General features: G+C 40.6%; 1 protein-coding gene and 1 pseudogene across 2 annotated transcripts in view; one reads left to right on the forward strand and one right to left on the reverse strand.

The window, feature by feature from the left end:
* The window catches only part of ZNF385D (zinc finger protein 385D), a 551,565-nt gene that overhangs the window by 502,280 nt on the left and 31,610 nt on the right, over window positions 1–17,675 (reverse strand). The gene's annotated exons all lie outside the window — the stretch shown is intronic.
* LOC128424129 (cytochrome c oxidase subunit 5B, mitochondrial-like) lies at window positions 14,742–15,240 on the forward strand (annotated as a pseudogene).

Below are 17,675 nucleotides of genomic sequence, written 5' to 3' on the forward strand. Positions count from 1 at the left end.
TTAAGCACCTGGAGTTCAACAGAGAGCAGGCCTGTCTAATCTTAGCCTGGAAGGAATTCCATACAACTCCCAGTGCAAGGCGTATATGAGCTGTGCATCTGACTTCAAGGTAAATAGATCTGAACAGGCATAGATCTGAAAGTCAACAACATTTGGAAACCTCTTAGTGAATATTTTAATTCTATGGACACAGGAATTTAATTCAGGGAGACAAATGGAACATGATAAGATAGAAGAAAAGGAACTCAAATTAAATTTTGATTGCGTCAACCAAAATTTGATTGCTTAGAACAGAGACTGTTGGCTTTATGCACATTACAGAAACACAGTTTGCTGTTGTCCTCCATTTATGCCTGCTACACGTATCACCACTCGCATATTGTGAGTATCTGTTTAAATGGAAATGCATTTTTTACCTGCCTACTCTCCCCCTCCTTTGCTTGCTTTTACCTAGGCCTGCACCTGATGAACTGAGTTTTACCTCCAAAAGCTCATGCAGAAAACCAACTTGTAAACTATTAATCCAGTGCTACTTATTATCACTCCACAATGCTGTCAGGATTGGGCTTGGGTTGTCAGGCCCCAACACAGGAGGAGGAGGAAATAGAGGGTGCTGGTTGGTGAGAAACCAAGGTGGGAACAGAGGGATCTCCCCACTGTTCCTTTACTTCATCTGTTTTGGAAGGGAGAGCAGGGATGCCAGCTCCTTCCCCAACTTCCCAACTAAGTGGAAAGTCTCAGTGGAGGTTGTGGGCAGCCATGGGGGGGGGGGGGAGAGCACCTTAGGAGGAGGCAGCAAATGATGAGAAGCTTGAAGAGGAGAGTGCAATATTGTTGCCTGGAAACAGGCACTACCTCTGCAGAGCAGATCACTTGCAGCCACCTCAGAAAAGCATGTGTTTTCAATCCCAACATTCCCACAAAGTGAGTGAGTCTCATGAGTGAATGCATCACACCTCACCCTCAAAAGCTTGGCAAGTGGGATGTGGAAACTGTTGGGACATCTCCATTGCTTCCATCCAGTTCTGAACATCTTGATTGATTCCTGAACTCCTGAACTATGATTCCTGAACGGGTCTGCTGCCAGGTCTGTACTGTTACTTGCCTGAATAAAAATCTCTTTCTTACTTATACATAAAAAACCTCTGTCTGTGTGGGTTTGGTGAGAGGCAGGAGACTACTTCATACTTCTACTGATTTTCATAAAATACTAATGTCACAAACACCAAATATTGGAATTTCCAATACTTTCAAAATACAGAAGGTTATGCAACACTAACTAATCCCGCATACAGTGGTACCTCAGGTTACATACGCTTCAGGTTACCTACGCTTCAGGTTACAGACTCCGCTATCCCAGAAATAGTACCTTGGGTTAAGAACTTTGCTTCAGGATGAGAACAGGAATCGTGCGGCGGCGGCGCAGCAGCAGCAGCAGCAGGAGGCCCCAGTAGCTAAAGTGGTGCTTCAGGTTAAGAACAGTTTCAGGTTAAGAACAGACCTCCAGAACGAATTAAGTTCTTAAACCGAGGTACCACTGTACATGTAAATTTGGAAAAAGTTAAATGAGTAGCAAGTTCCACATTCCAAAAGTGGAATCCAGATGGACACATGTGGTGTCTTTGTCCAGGTATGTATATAAGCTGCTCTCAGCTTGGTTAGTGCCTGGGTGAATTCTTCGCAAGTCATAAGTAAAATAAAACTTATTCCTATTCAGTAAGGATATCCCTAACCACTCAGGATAACATTACATGGGATGGGGGAGGAAGGCACATATGTGAGGATAAAGATCAATGCTGATCATGACTCTTGCTATGCAGAAGAAGAAAAATATTATTAAAACACATTTAAAGACCCTTTAGAACATCAGCAATATGTAGCCACTCCTGATTTGCTGTGTTCTACTGTCCTCCAATGGATGCTCTTGATAATACATTGCTGATCTATAAAACCAGCAAGTTAGAATTTCAGCTTCATGCTTTAACAATGCTATAATGTGAGATGGAGCGTAACACTAAACTGAACCGACACCTTAAATTATTCTTCTTGGACTCTGAGAGTTCTCTTAATTTGAACAAGTGTCAACTAAACATTCATTTCCACAAATATATAATTAGATTTATATTTTTAGTCAAATGGGTAAAAAGAAAGCTGTCTGCTAAAGCAGATAGGTGTTTAGACTTGATAATCCTGGAGGAAAACACAGAGAAAGCCCTACTCATTCTCTATGCCTACTGAAATTTTCGAAGCTATCCTTTGCACAGCTACAGCACAATTTAGCCTGGGGCATACTGTAAATTTGGCATTGAACTGGCAGAAAATACTGATGCTCAATTATTCACCAATATTGTAAAACAGTGACCTATAAGATCAGATCATTAGTCACACTGCTTTCTCAGACTTAGGGGTCACGTTTAGATCTCTCAGCAAACAATGACAACAAGCTTCAGGAAGCATTGGGCTCGTGCATTCCCCACTTCTTTGTGTATGTGCCTCAGACTCACACACTTCTTCCTTTCCTTCATAGTTTGGAGCAGCTTTCCATTTCTATTTCAGATATTCAGTTTAAAAGCTAGAATGTCAAATCATAGTTCAATCGTCTGCTTTCTTAACTAGCTATGGTTTTTGCAAAGCGGAGTTTCCCAAATTTGGACAAAATGGGAAATGGTGGTTTGTTCTAAACTACAATGGAAGCTTTAAATTACCAGTACCTCCTCATAAGTGAATGAGGAAGAAGAGGGTGAGAACTTGAGCCCAGTGCTCATCCTCATAACCATAAACCATGTTTTGTCATTACATCTGAATCAGGCCACTGGTGAACACAGTTTCTCAAAGCTCAAACTTTTATAAATTTACATATGCTCAAAAATGTTGCAAAAGACACTAGTTGACTTGGCAACTATATCAATTGAACATGCCCAGGCACCAGCACTTGACCTGAAGGAATTGGTGACAAAATTCGCAAAGGAAAATGCACAGAAAGTGTGGTTTTGGTGTGCCTGAAATTGAATTTTTAAAGACTTCAGTTCACAAGGTTATTCAAAATGATTTGTGTGCTAAAACACTTTCTTTTGTATTTGAGAAACATAATCAAAGACTGTTGTATTGCTTATTCTTCCAATGTAAAATAAATGTAGCAGTTTCAAGTTTTGTGCTTTTCATTTTTTTTACAACCTGTTTTTAAAAACCATAGTTAGCATTTTTTAAAGGGGGATGCAAGTAGCTAGCCTTACCTAGGGAGCAAAATAGCTTGGCACAAGCACTGTGTGGAGGTAAGAGAAAAGCAAAGCCTAGTGGTGTCTCCAAAACACATATATACATAATTTAGAATATGAATTTGGTATTCATGCATGTATTCCAAACCAGATGCTATTTGCCTGATAGTTATTCTCCGGTTTAGATAATAACCTGAGCCAGAGAAATATTGATTCCAGTCTCTCCTGCCACCATTTACCTGGGAACTGCAGCAGTGGCAAAAAGAAGACTGTATTTCTTATGCCCTTAGCTCCACATTCTTGGGCCTAGAAAGCTGCTACAGCATTGATATAGCTACCAAGGACCCTGGGAAATTAAATTTCTCCAGAACACACAATGTCTTTAGTATGGCTATATTTGATCAGAAAGATAAAGGACTGGAAGCAAGTTGGAGTGGAATATTATTATTATTATTATTATTATTATTATTATTAATTTATATACTAATTAATTGCAAAATAGTTTTTAGGTGGCTTGCAAAGCATGAAAACAATTACACAAACACTGAACTAAACATATTCATAATTAAAATATACAATAACACAATAGCATTAAAACAGCACAACAGTTGTCAGATTTTCTGCTTTGGGAGCTAAAGGAACTTTCCCTGAACATTCTCCAGTTTCATAATTGCTATGCAAATTCCCAACCGAATGAAGGGAGTTTGCCCATCACTGAAAAGGTCTAAGTGTAACACAGTTTGACAGAACTAGAGGGGAGAAGGCAAAATGGATTTCCCTTGCTACTCTCAAAACCAATAGAGGCTTAGGACTGTAGATGCTCATGCACCATGAGCAGCAAAAAGCATACTGAATTAAATATATACCTTCTTCAAAAAAAAGAAACTGCCCGAAACCTCACAATTACAAAACCACCAAGCATCTTGTAAAGATTTAATTTGCACTGATGCCATGTTGTTATTACATCACAATAAACTTGATTTGTACAAATGTTGTCCATTGTGGAAAACACACACTCCATGTATATCTTCTAAAAGACCTGATACGACATACTGTGCAGCCTTATAAAGGTTTGATAGAGTCAGAGTCCGCGTATTTCAAGCAGGTGCTTCCCACACCCATTTTCAATGAATAGTCACTTGTGACTGTCAGGAACACAAGGAAGCAAACTCTGGTGTCTGCAAGAGTTGTTGCCAATATCTTATTATTGGCTGAGATCACAGCTTCAAATGATAAAACAGAATCATTGTTACATCGTAGAGGAGGCCTTGAGGGGATGGGTACTGTTGCCCTTCCTTTGATGTGTGGAAGGCTGGACAGCACTGATTTCTTTCCAGCATTCTCAAAAACCTAGCTTAGATGGCTTTAAAGGGAGAAAGACAGCCAAATGTTGGCTTCAGTGTGTCTGGGGACAAAAGCAGTTACATTGTCTGTACAGAACACCAACATATGGCAAAGTATTTGTGCTTCATATATGCACTTTGGACCTTACAAGCTGTCCAAGAACTGATATTACAGTATTTATGAAGTTAAGTAGATGTAGTCCAATCAATTTCTTAGATGGGGTACCACTGAAAGCCCCATGTAAGTATTTCTATATTACATATTTAAAGGTTTATACTTTACATTTGCTGTATTGGTGATTAGAGATAGCACTCCTCTAAATATCAAAATAATTGGGGGGGAACCACTGGGAGAAGCTATTGCCCATGTTCTGCTTTTTGGGCTTTGAATAGGCATTAGTTAGCATATTACAAGGAGCCAGATTACAAAAGGCTAGACAGGCTTTGGTCTGATCTAGGTAGGCTCATCTTATGTGCTGAGTGGAATTTCCCCAAGTATTTCCCCAAGTATTTGTACCACTGGGTTAAACAGAAAGCTCTGGGTAATCTGTTTAAACTGGTAATTTACATATTAAAATATCCTACCCTATTTATCCCCATCAATGTCCATAAATAAAAGGCTTAAAAACACACCCGCAGCATCATTTGTTGTCTGCCTTTGCTCACAAATGTCTCTTTCAATTATTTTACATGGAACTCCCTTTCTCAATTAGCTTTCACTTTCCTCTTTTCACATTCAATCTTTCAAGTAACCTCCCAAGCTCTGCGCGCAAGTCAAGTGGGAATGGCATAAATTGGAGTATCTAAATTTAGCTCCGTAACTAAGAGTTACTATAGCAGATGATTAAAATTCTAGACTTATTGGCTTCCTTGGGAAAATATATGTATAAGTAGGTTCATGGGGCATCAGTGGTGCTCATCACTCTGAATGCCATGTATGTTTTAGATAGTCGGCTGCACAGTAATGTTAAGCTGCTGTTTCCACCTAAAAAGAAGCTTCTTTCAAATGAGTTTTGTAGGTTATATAGTGGAAAACCTTGGAAGGAGTTTCAATAGAGCTTTGGCAGGCCAGTAAGGACCAGTCCCATTCAACTCGCATCCCACAAACAAGACAATGTTTATTGGAAATGTTACCATATTGGTCCAGCTATAAGCCTCCCATAAAGCCTGTCTGTAGCCCTAACATGTAACAGGCACCTGTACAGAAGGACACGTGATGCTTTTCCTAAAACTGCCCAAAGTTCCATGCACTTCCCAAGGTCTCGTCTTAAATTAAGGCTGCTCTACCTGTAAGAGAGCAATTATAGGCCACACTCTGGTTTGATACAGGCCAGCTTTATGGAGAAAGTGTGGCCTCAATATGGTACATTTTCCTGACAAGCATATTCTATCATGATAAGAAACATGTCATGAGAAATGTATGTATGCCTGTATACCTGAAGGAGCATCTCCACCCCAATCGTTCAGCCCAGACACTGAGATCTCAGCCTTCTGACAGTTCCCTCATTGAGAGAAGTGAGGTTACAGGTAACCAGGCAGAGGGCCTTCTTGGTAGTCGTGCCCACCTTGTGGAACGCCTTCTCATCAGATGTCAAGGAAATAAACATCTGACTTTTAGAAGACATCTGAAGGCAGCCTTGTGCAGGGAGGTTTCTTGAGATTTTTTGTGTTTTAATAATTTGTTGAAAGCCGCCCACAGTGGTTGGGGCAACCCAGTCAGTAGGGCGGCATATAAATAATATAAGCATTATTATTACTATGTTACATTCCCATTAAAACTTGCCCCAAAGGGCAAAAATGTGTGAAGAGGGAAACTTCCCTCTTGCCAAAAGACCCATAGGGAGGTTTTATTCTGAGTTCCTTATACTCAAGAAATAAAACATGCTAATAGAATTTTTCCAGCTGGCCTGCAATAGATATACTGGTGCTGGGTTATCATGCATTGGCCTGGAATGGATATGCTGGCTCAGTGCCTAATTAAAGAAAGGAAAATTTCCCTGGAAATGGAGTGAATTGTGACAGGGGAACTCTGATTTATATTTTATTCAGGCAGTGGCACAAAGGCACAAAATCAAAACAGTGCGTTCTTTGGCTCTCCCCCCCCCCACAAAAAAGTCAAAGAGAGATCTAAGCAGGGTTACTTAATTAAGCTGAAGGGTAGCCCAACACCTCCCTTGATCTGCTGCCTCCAGTGAATGCAAGAAAATAATTGTGGCATTTCCTTTAGTGAGCTCCAGAGAAGGAAAGCAACTATTAACAGCCTTTCAAAGACGTTATTGTTTTTAGGGATTTTCTCTGGTGTTAAAACTAAACTTCAGGTCTACTGCCCAATTAATGAAATGTTATATCCAAGTCTGGTGCATGTTTACCCAGAAGTAAATCTGACCTTCTTCAATGGAGGCATACCCCAAATAAGTATGCCTAGGATCTGAGCCTTCATTACGGTAGTTGTATTCATGTTAAGGTTGGTTGTTTTGAATAATGCTATAATTCTGAACAAAAGAAAGCATATCTTTTTTTAAAAAAGGAAAGAGGCTGTCCTTTTAGAGCTAGGACTCAGCTACATTAGTAAAGAAAATGTGCTTTATTTGAATTATAACACTGTGACACCAGATGGCGCTGTGGAGTCCTGTCTTTCTCCAACGGGATTTCCCTTTTAACCGAATCGCTTTTTTGATATGTCTAGACCCAGGCCTAGTGCGGGGGGGGAACTGGTCCTCCAGACCACATAGAATCATAGAGTTGAAGGGATTACAAGGGTCATCTAGTCCAACTTCCAACAATGCAGGAATCCTTTGCCCAACATAGGGCTCAAACCCACAACCCTGAAATTACAAGTCTCATGCTCTACCAACTGAGCTATCAGGTCAAGATGTTGCTGAAGTACAACTCCCCAGCAAGCATAGTCAAAAGCCAGGGATAATGTAGTTCAGCAACATCTGGAGGGCCAATGTGAGCACCATATTCCTCTACACACCTGCACATATGTGCAGAATCATGAAGAAACATGACACATTCAAAACAATAGCCAGAAGATATGTTTTTAATATGGGTGCAGCTTTGAAACCCTGTCCATATCTGTTACTAAAGAATCCTAAAGTAGTCATCTCAAGTTTGGGGGGTTGGGAAACCGGCCTAAAGAAGCAAACCCAAGGAAGCATACCTGGGACTAAGCCTCATTGAACTCAATGGAATTTAATCCAACGTAGAGCAGCACTATTAAGGAGCCAGGTGTGAGCCAGGTCTCTAACTGCTACCTATTGTGAAATATTAAAAGATGATCTGTATTAACTGTGGCTGTTCAGATGAGATGGACATATTCTGAAATGTTGGTGCTGTAAGCAGAGTTATATATATATATATATATACACACACACACACCACAGAACAGAGCATTGATATGGTTGAACAATAGTTCTGAGTGGCAACACCTTTGAGTAATTTGGCTGTGATTTAACATATATGCAAATTCCTCAAGTTTCTGACTGCATAATAGAGCAATCAGGAGAGAGAGAAACGGCAGAAGTGTTGCCCTGTTGCCGTCTGTCCATCTGTTACACTTGGCAAGATAGTGGATGCTCACTTATGGTCTGTGTTAGGTCTGCTTCCTCCAACGTCGAAAGCAAATACAGGAGAGACCAGAAACTTCTGTCCTCCTGAATTATTCCTCTTTCTTGAAGTTCTCACAGTAATACCAATAAGCACAAATCCATTGGAATCCAGGTTCTGAAACTTACTGGTAAGCTGTAAACTAAAAGACTTCTAGAAGATTCACTAGAAAATGGCACAGTCCTGTGATACTACAAGTAAAGCTATGAGGCCAGGTTATCTCCCTGAAATATGTATGTTGCCTGAATAGTCTAGCTCCTTGTCAGTTTGTAAGCATGATGTCAATATCAACAATTGTCCTATTGTGGCATTTGTTAGTTTTCGTTTTTACTCATTTAAAGTTAATTTTCCTTTTTACTTATTTACTTCATACAAAATACCATACCCTCTAACATTTCTCTGGTGAAAATAGGGAAATGCATGTCATTTTGGATCGCCCAGTCCTTGTCTAAGGAATGGGGCTTGTTAAGCCATTCCATGAACCAGTGCTTTTTTTCTTTAAAAAAACATTTAGGGGTACTCTCATTTTCCTATTCATATTGAAATACTGCCCCTCAATGAGGCCAAACTTAGATTCACAAAATGTCTAGGGGCATGTGTATACCTGCGTCCCCCCCAGAAAAAAAGCACTCCTTTGAACCATTCTAGTATTGGTGGAAACCCATTTGAAACACAATACAAACTTTCATCCTCTTGAAATTACCTCAGGGTGAAGCTTTGATTTGGTTCTGGGGGAGCAGGGCAAATACTAATTTACCAGCACCCTGCCAATTAGCATGAAGACCAACATGGCAGAACCTCCCCACAAAAGCTTAGCTGGTACAATCCACCTGACTTTTGCTATTCCTCTGTTTTGGTTACTAGCTTCTTGATTTAGGATTGTATTCTTCAAGTTCTTTCCATAACAATTATGTGATTCCTCATTTACTACCCGCCATGTACCTGGGAATGCCAACACAGAATATAGTATATTCCTTACTATAAAAATTGTATAATACTCCTGAGTTTACCGTAACAAAATTAAACTTTCTGTGTACACTAAGCATACTCAATTTTTTAAGAAAACATACACACACATTGCACTGAGATTAGTTCAAAGGACTCACATATTATGTAAACAGATCTTCCCACTGGAAAAATGTATGTCCAGATTCATCTGTAAGAATAATTCAGTCTGATACTTTAGCTCCTCCTTGTGGCAAGCCCTTGGTTATTATAAAGTAAATATATCACATAAAATGTTTAGGAGTTGACTAACTTCAGAGTTCTTATTAAAGAACAATTAAAATCAATGTTATAATACAGCAATGGTGGGTTTTTTTAATGGTATAACAAAGGGAGCATTAATACAATGTGTACTGTTAACCACACAAAATAATATTTGAAGTGTGGTGGTAGAACTAATTCATATTTTTTATTTAAAAACTTCTTTATAGGCAAACAGAATCAACAGTCCCAAAACAGTAAACTGACCTGAGACATATTTGCATAAAAATGATCTCAACACAGACTCATTGTCTGATTTTAGAATAGCCAACTCTTGAAATAAAAAAAATGAACTAGGGTGGGATACAGTTTTTTTTGTCAGGGGGAGCAGGTCCTGGGGCTGAGTGAAGCACAAAATTTGTCCAGCCATCTAAAGTGCATAACCTTTTTAAGTGAGGGGAGATGCAGGCCAGGTTGAGTATTTCCTCCCTAGTCAGTTAGCTCCCCATCCTTTTTAATTAAACAAAATAAAACAAATTTCAATATTTATACTGATTCCCCATTGTCTCAAATAGGAACTCACCAACTGGTAGAAGGAAAATTTGTGCTGTATGCATTTAATAGAATCCAGTCTGAATAGGGCCTTCAGCATGTTATTCTCCCCTTGAGCTTCAGAACTGCTGTTCAAAATATTAGACAGGCACTAGGCATAGATAAGAGACTTTCCAGAGATAAATTCAGAATGAAAACTCCCAGGCTGGCAGTGACAGCTGATTCAAATGTAGTTGAGAACCAATAAAGCAATAATGTATGACACAGAGACACATATGTCATAATAAACCTCAGATACATAGAATAAAAAGAATACGTTAAAAATGAGAGTTGTACAGATAGAAATAAAGATAATGTTCAGCTCAAGTTGAGAAGCAATTTCTTAGTATTCAGCTCAGCAGGCAGAGAGCAACAATTTTCAAACACGATGCAAAGTGACTTAGAAATATATTTCATTTCCAAAGCACCATAATCTGAATCAATGCTCTATAAATAAAGAATAGTTAACATCAATACTTTGTTACCAGTTATTCCAGGCAAAGCAAGCTGTACAGCAGGGGTCCTCAAACTACGGCCCATGGGCCAGATCCAGCCCACCCGCAAGGCTCAAGGCTCGGAAGCGGCTGGGCAGGAAGAGTCCTGAGGTAAAATCGTGCATGTGTAACGAAGCCCTGGTAACGCTGTTGCTACTGCCGCTGCTGGCTGCTTGGTATCAGCACGCTGCCACTTTAAGCTGCCGGAGGGCAGGACGGCAGCGAAGGAACCCCTTCATGCCAGCCCTTACCCTCCTCCCTTCCCCTCAGGCCAGCTCCATCCTCGCGGGAGCAGCGCCTCGCCGGCCCGGTTGCCTCCTTAACGCGCATGCGGGTCCCATGTGGCGGCCTTGGCAACCTTAAAAGTTAGGGAAGCACCAGAAACACAGGCAACATATGCAAATAGAATTAGCAAGAAGAGAAGTCTGAATCGCAACAGTTTATCATACAAGGGAATCTCCATGTAAATAGTGGTGGGTTAATCTTTGAAATAAAGCTCTCCACCCAGACTTCCCCAAGTTTGAAAATAAACTTCAATGCAGAGAAAGTCATATGCATGAGGAACAACATCACAAATAACCCAGAAGAAATGAAGTATAAAGGTGAGGTATAGGTAACTTATATTATTACTGATAGTGTTCAGGATATTATTTTGAAACAAGGTTTTTTTAATAATAATTTTAAAAATACATGAAAAAGAGCATGTTTCTGGCACCTTTTTAGTCCAGCCCCCAACAGTGTCTGAGGGACAGTGAACTGGCCCCCTGTTTAAAAAGTTTGAGGACCCCTGCTGTATAGGGACCGATGGCTGACCATTTAATTCCCCACAAAGCCTCTGATGAAGCATCATTCCAGGGCACTGTGGGAAACCAAAATGCCCACTAGCTGTCACCTTCAGGTAAACTTTTAACTAAAATCCAAATCAAGGGCTAGCACTGGTGGGACCTAGCAGATACCTCAAGTTGCTGGATGCTGGTGCCAGACCTGACTCCAGTTGCTTTTAAATTATGCTTTTCTTCTCCTGACCATATTCATCATTTGTCACCCTTCCCCCATCCAAATGTGACCAACAGCCAAAACGCAGCATTCCTTCCTTAACTGGCACTTTTTGCTTCCAATAGTTAGAAACTATGACAGCAGCAACCTTTCTTAATAAAAGTCGTTCTTCTTTCTCTGCTTATAGCACCTTTCAAGTAAGTATGTTCTGGGGTCAAAAGGTAAATTAAATTTTAAGTATCACGCTCACACGTATTCTTCTCTTTATCCATAATATCCTTTTGTTATCCAGAATATCATGGCTTTATTAGAATGTTTTCGCTTTCCTTCAGAAACCTTCAACACTTATTTTATAATTTATTTAAATAATTAAGGAAGGTGTTTTCAGAAAAAAATAACTAATGTCAAAGGAAAAGTGTCACACGTACCTCCACCTTCCACCAGGTCAAGTGAGCTGGGGAAAATGGCTCTTACCCCTTGTTTTCTCCCATATCCTCCCGTAGACATTGAAAAAATGTATGAAATGCATGGGTTCCCCCCCCAAAAAATAATGATTTGATAGAAATATAATTTCTTAATTAAAATTCAATAGTTAATGGATACCTCAGAAGTCAGACTGATAACACTTCCTCCACTCATTCTGTATGAACATTAGAGGACGCTTTATAGCCTTGGGGGTGAGGATAATCAACCCCACAATGTAGTAATATTTACGCTTCATTATTCTTCCTAAGAGATACTACTCTTAAGTTTCATTTTAAGTCAAATTTCAGTGAACATGGAACATGGAAGACTGTCAAGATTTAAGGGGAAAATTCATTTATATAAAGAGAAAGGGAGGTGAACGGCCTTCCATAATCTCCACTAATTGTATTTCCCAAAATTCAGATGCTAATGAGTTAGTGGATATCGAAAGAGAAATAACAGCTGCAGCTTATCCCGCTGTGTTCTTCAGTAATGACAATGTTATACCACATTAGCAATTGTGACATTAATAAAAAGAAGCCCATAGGATTAACAGGCGACAGCTGACTTTAGTCAAATGTAGGTCATGCTTTGTTTGCTCAGAGCTGGGTAATAAATTTCCAGGTAAGTGCTCTCATGTGTCACACATATACACCAGGAGCATAATTTCACCCACACTCACTGATCCACATTCTTGTATTTCTGTAAGCTGTTTTTGAATTACTGTTAAGCATTTAATTCCACCACAGCATCTCACGAGCTTTTAAAAAGGTATTAACTCACATGACACTGATGCATAGGTTTATTCTCTTTCTCCCACCCCAAATCACCACCAATACCAGTTAATAGCATCTAGATCTTGGCTTCCCTTTCACCCGAGGATAGCAACAGCTCTGAAGTGTGAGCATTTAATAATAAGAGATATTTAGCATGTCTCCAGACCCAGAACACTTTCCAGCTTTGGATAAAAAGAGGAAAACACTGGTTTGGACTGGAGCCAAGCAGCAGCAAGATCGCTTCTGCCACAAAAGGCAGGCTTTGTGTCGGGAGAAAATGTAAAAGGAAAAAAAGGCATAGCCTTCAACTGTTCTTCAAAACATCAAGCTCGCTTAGCATGGAAAGTCTTGAATGTTAGGATTCAAGCGTATCACCTAACATGAAATGTTCATTGCAATTGCAATTCTTAAAACATGCTGGCACACATATAGAATTCTTTTAGTGTTACAGAAAGCAGAGCCTGGTGTGTGTGGACACACAGAAGCACAAGGAAAAGCTTGGAGAACTGAAGATGATCCATAAAGTATAGGACATAAAGTATGCAGGGAGGAGGTGAAAATACGTAGCAAAGTTGTGAGAAAGAAGGGATTTGCTTTTTGTTAATAATTCTCAAAGTGTTCTCAAGAAGGCATAATTTATTCACAGATCCTGCCCTCCACACAGAGCTAGGAGAGCATTAAGAACGGATTGATATGCACAACTTGATTTAGCTTAAAAATTAAAAAGCTGGTGTCAACGCCCTGATTTCTGATGCGGTCAAGACATGACTAGTAGTACCAAAGAAGTGAAGAACTTGGGCACATTAAAGGCTTTCTGTGAAATTTGACTCTTTTCCAGGGCCTCTTTTTATTGCCTGGATTCAGTTGTGAGAAGTAATATTTAAAAAGATGGCCTTTAAGAATGTGCAGGTGGTTTTCTGCCAGTTAAGTACAACTAACTAATTATAAGTTGCATCAGCATTGATGCTCACCAGGAAAGAAATAATCTAATGGTAGAACAATGTGTTGCAAGGAAACCCAGGTGCCAGCTCTGGTCCTGATATTTATTAATCTGTATAAAAATGTATAGGGACGCAGGTGGCGCTGTGGATTAAACCACAGAGCCTAGGACTTGCCGATCAGAAGGTCGGCGGTTCGAATCCCCGCGACGGAGTGAGCTCCCATTGCTCAGTCCCTGCTCTTGCCAATCTAGCACTTTGAAAGCATGTCAAAGTGCAAGTAGATAAACAGGTACCGCTCCAGCAGGAAGGTAAATGGCGTTTCCGTGCGCTGCTCTGGTTTGCCAGAAGCGGCTTAGTCGTGGTGGACATGACCTGGAAGCTGTACGCCGGCTCCCTCAGCCAATAAAACGAGATGAGCGCCACAACCCCAGAGTCGGCCATGACTGGACCTAATGGTCAGGGGTCCCTTTACCTTTTACCTTTATAAAAATGTATACCTCACATTTCCAATACAAATGTATTATATGAGGCAGCTTTCAGCAGTTAAACCCCTGGTCTAAAAATATAGCAGCTATCAGCAAAATAAAAACCACAGTTTCATTAGTTGAGAACCATGCATTGCAGCACAATTTGACCTGATGTCTCTCGGGGTCCTTTCCAACTCTACAATTCTGTGATTCTATTACAGTATTCTATGATCACCATCACAAACATGGATGTTGGGGGAGGGGGCCTTGCCCTTCTCCCAGAATGCTAAACGTATTTATTTATTTTAGTGTACACAGACACCCACACATCCAGCTAGTCAACAAGAGGCTTAGAGTGAACTCAGGGAGATTTAAAAGGATCCTATTGAGAGTGGATGGCAGACTTCTGAATCTGCATTTTCCTGGGCCAGCAAGCAGTTTAGAGTAATGCTACTTGCTTCGATCAATGATGCTGCTTTGCCAAATATTACAAGATTCAGAAACCCTAGAAATACGATGGTGTTATAAATAAAGGAGTTCTGATGTTTTTCTGTGAGGGGCTAAAAGAAGTTGTGGATCATTATGACCAACACTCTTGAAGACTCCCTTTCTTGTTTAAAGAATGATCCACGGAGGGTTGCCATGGCATCAAGGTTACTGCAGGTGTGCGGGGCCCTGCAAGGCCTCAGCGTGGGCTGGAGTTCCCTGGGCCGGGGGCCGCTGCACCTGACGGGGCTGCCCACTTCATGGGGGCCGGAAGTATCCCCAGTGATGAAGAACAGGCTACAGGAATGGAGAGGAAAACCATGAAAGCTTTAGAGAAGGGGCTGGATCCTTACAACATGCTACCACCCAAACAATATGCTGGGACAAAGGAACCCAGCATAGTCCCTTCAATTACAGACAAGAGGCTTGTGGGCTGCATCTGTGAAGAGGACAACAGCACTGTGATCTGGTTCTGGCTGCACAAGGAAAATCCCCAGCGCTGCCCCTCCTGTGGAGCCCAATACAAGTTGGTTGGCTACCAGTTGCTCTGATTTGGCTTCAAAACTTTGCTGAGCTCTCCATTTATGATTTCTGGATACAGGGCTGAGTTATGTAGCTGTTTACGTCATGATGTATCACATTCCTTGAAACCTAATAAAGTCTTTGACACATAAAAAAATAAAAGAATGATCCACTTTGTATTATATTTTTCTTTATGTTATGAACCCACAAACCATTGCCCCCCTCTCCCCAGGCAGATTCCACCCCCCTTCCCCTGGTGCACACTCACCAATATCCTGCCAGACCCTGAAACAAGGTGACAAAACCTTGGAGCCATCTGAGAAGATACCATCTTCACGATACCATTGATGGTTCCAGTCAAAGAGCAGAGTCCATAGGTCAACTGTACACCTGATAAGCAACTAATGCACTGCAGTTTATCCCGTCGGCTGATGGAAATTTGCTGTACTGATTCACAGATTTACATTTTAAAACAGAAGTCCACCAATAAAAGTTTTTCTTGACCTTCAAAGATGATCATGTTACTTTAATGTAGTGGTGTTGACTGGCTTAAACAAAAGCAGCACATACTTAACTAAAATAAGCAGCAAATTGTGGATCAAGTCTTACTTAAGGAGTAGGTACTGTATATACATAATTTCTCCTTTCAACAAGAAAACGAATTACTCCTATGCTAAAGGAAGAGTTATTGATCTGGATTGTAGAAGTTGGTATAATGTAGTAAAGAAAAGACCCTTTGTAGCAGCTAAGAAAACTACACAAATTAATGTGTTCCCTCTAAAACAAACAATTATCTAGTGGGATATGATATCAGCCGGCTGTGAACACTTCAACAGCATTTTAAAAATATGCTAATAATTTATCATAACATGATACAGTGATTATTACAGTAAGCGACCTGAAACAGCTATCATAGTGTGTGTCATTACAGATGCTACTGTCTATTTTTAGTTCAAGTGTCCAACCTTGAGAAAATCCATCCAAACAGTGTACTATACCAAGGCACAATTCCTGCCAAATGACTTAGCATCTTTGTTAAGGGGGAAAGAGTAGCAATAGTGTTATCTGAACAATCCAGAGAGGAAGTGCAAACAACTTCAACATTACTTCAAGCATCAGTAGTGCATTTGACAAACAAGTGTCAACAGGTTTTGCCAACAATAATATTCATAACATACATGCTACATTTTTACAGTTAGAATGAAAAATATATATAAAGCACAGGTCCTGGCAACAAAGCGCACTGCTGACTCAAATAAAATAGTACATGATGCAGCAGAAACAGTGGTATTTCATGGGTTAGAATTGTACCTACAGATCTCCCTATTTTAGATCTACACCAGAGATGGGAGTCCCTTGCAGATGACTGCAGTGCCTGGAGATAGAAAGTCAGGTTGAGCATCCATAGCAGTGACCAGAGGAGGAATAACCGCTGGGAGGAGCACCAATAGAAAAAATGCCATGGTGCATCTACAGCAGCACAATTGGCTGCCTTTGTTGGCTTCAGCTGCCACAAAACATGTCTCTCCCCTATTGGTCTCTATAGCCACAGCCAGTACTGCAACCTTCCAACAGTTTGACTCCATCCCCAAAGGCGCACTCCTCCATTGTTTCCCGAGACAGATGGATGCCAACTCAGGAGTGGGAAACCTATGGCCCTCCAGATCTGCTGGACCACATCTCCCATCATTCCTGACCATTGGCCCTGATGAGACTTGGAAGTCTGCAAGATATGGAGGGTTGCAGGTTCCCAGCCAGTGATCTCTACAGTATTGTTGGAAGGGAAAACTCTGAAAGGGAAAAGGAGGACATTGTTGATTTAGGAAACCACAGGTTGCCTCATTACATTGTGGGGAATTATGGGCTAATTCAGTATGAACTAATGGTGTCTGCTATCTCAATCAATTTCAGCAATACCCCTTCTTTAGGGTTCTGGTCACTGGAGCAAATGTGAGCTTCACCTCCCTCCCACCATGCTAATACCAGCTGCAGGGCCTTCAATCAAGATTGGGATCACAGTAGGGGTCAAAGATGTGGACTCTCCCACCCTCCATGACATGGTCATGATCCAACTTAGTACCTCCTTCACACCCTCATCATTTGTGAATGAAAATCTTGCACTCAAGGGTAAACAGACGAAGAATGCAATGTGCAGTTTGACCCTGAATGTAACAGAACTGCAATAGGAAATCTCATTCTTTAATGGGTGTCATTCATATAAAATATGCCTTTCCCATGTCATTTCTGAACACAACATTGTTTCCTCTTGTCCCATGGTGTGAACCTAATGAGGAGATTGAACATTTTATTAGCTGGAAGTGGCTCATCACCTAGATAACAGCCATTAGTGAGAAACGAAGGGAGAGGGATTTTGAATTCTTTTGTCCAACAGGCAAAATTCCTGATTGCATATAATATTTACAGCTGAACAATGATCCAATTCCCTTAAGTTGCTAGACAGCAGTTATTGGCATAAGGAATTAAAAAGCTGTCAAGCAGACAATAATTCATTGCCTAAAGATGAGTACGAAGCCTTTAGATTATGCCGTCTTGACAACTGTCAT

This window comes from Podarcis raffonei, chromosome 12, assembly GCF_027172205.1.
Source record: "Podarcis raffonei isolate rPodRaf1 chromosome 12, rPodRaf1.pri, whole genome shotgun sequence".
Taxonomy (NCBI): Eukaryota; Metazoa; Chordata; class Lepidosauria; order Squamata; family Lacertidae; genus Podarcis; species Podarcis raffonei.